The sequence below is a fragment of the Capsella rubella genome, unplaced genomic scaffold, assembly GCF_000375325.1.
Source record: "Capsella rubella cultivar Monte Gargano unplaced genomic scaffold, Caprub1_0 scaffold_2, whole genome shotgun sequence".
In the NCBI taxonomy this organism is placed as follows: Eukaryota; Viridiplantae; Streptophyta; class Magnoliopsida; order Brassicales; family Brassicaceae; genus Capsella; species Capsella rubella.
The window spans coordinates 7,816,851-7,818,397 of record NW_006238922.1 but is presented as its reverse complement, the minus strand read 5'-3'; positions in this window follow the sequence as shown (position 1 = coordinate 7,818,397).

Below are 1,547 nucleotides of genomic sequence, written 5' to 3'. Positions count from 1 at the left end.
TAACACTGGATTTCCCTAGAATTATATAGGATTTATATATTTTACAAAACATTACTTAAAATCCTACTTTGATTACACCCCCTTAGTATGCAGTATCCGTTTGAATAATTTTGTAAATGAAGAAAAAGTTTCACCAAACTCAGTCTAACTTTATGCATAAATTAATCTAATTCATTATGTATAAGAGAGAAGATATTGTGTCTATAATGATTTTATATATCCGAACTATTTATTTTTTATATATATATTAAATATATTTACCCAATTCATGTATCCTTTATCAGCTAATATAAAATCCAACACTTCCATAATTATGTACCCATTAATTGGTGTTGGAAATATTTTTAATCTAGCTGAATTCATTTTAATATAGCAGAGTTTTGCGTTGATGTTGAATGACTATATTTAGTTATATGTTGAAACCTTTTTGGACATCAAATAATTACGGCATAATTAATTGATCTAACTGCGGAATTAAATAATCATATTGAATACGACAAATCTAATTGAACTGCTAGGAAAGTAAAGCACTTCATGTGGCAAGCTTTATCTGGATGCATAGCAACTTGTAGTCGCTTAACAGATCGCCATTGTGGTCGAGATAGATCATGCCCGCGTTGTGGTGCAGAAGAGGAATCGATAAATCATCTCCTGTTTGAATGCCCTCCTGCCTTGCAGGTATGGGCTCTCAGTAACATTCCTACAATTCCGGGGTCTTTCCCGAGTACCTCTCTTTTTGCCAACATAGATCACCTTTTATGGAGAACAAAGGAGCAAGGAATTGCTGAAGAATTTGTAGAATGCTTTCCATGGATCCTATGGTTCATCTGGAAAGCTAGGAATGAGAAAGTTTTCAATAACAAGGACATCCGACCACCGGTGACGTTAGCTTAGGCAGTAGCAGAATCTATGTCATGGAAAATCGCTCAAACCATGGAGGACGAACTAGATCAGGACAAGGATGGAGAGCAGGCATCTGAGGCTAGAGTTTTGGCGCGAGACCTATACGCGGGTATACGATGTCAATCTGATGCGTCTTGGTCCAGCGATGGAAAGAGTGCGGGACTAGGCTTCTTCGTGAGTGGAGGAATTTGAAACGGATTGCTCAGAACTCATTAAACTCATTGATCAAGCGGAGGAATGACCAGCCTTTTCCACGGAGTTAGATATTTTCACAACTACAAAAGCGAAATTCTTTCATTTCTCGATTTCTTTTATTTCTAGGAATAAGAATATCCGTGCAGATTCTTTAGCAAAGAATGCGAGGTCACGAGATATTTTGTTTTCCCATGTAAGCTCACATTTTCCGGTTTGGATGGCTCACGAGGCCATCCTCTTTGATTCAGCTTAATAAAATATGGAGCTTTTGATGTCAAAAAAAAAAAAATTGAATACGACGAATCTACTTGAATACGACATATTTTTATTTATACGAGATTCATGTAGTTTCTAGCTACATTTATGTTATATTCTAAAGATCTGTTAGTACTACTTGTTATCTAAACATTTATCCATATTCAATTAGATTCAACTATCGAGCACACAAA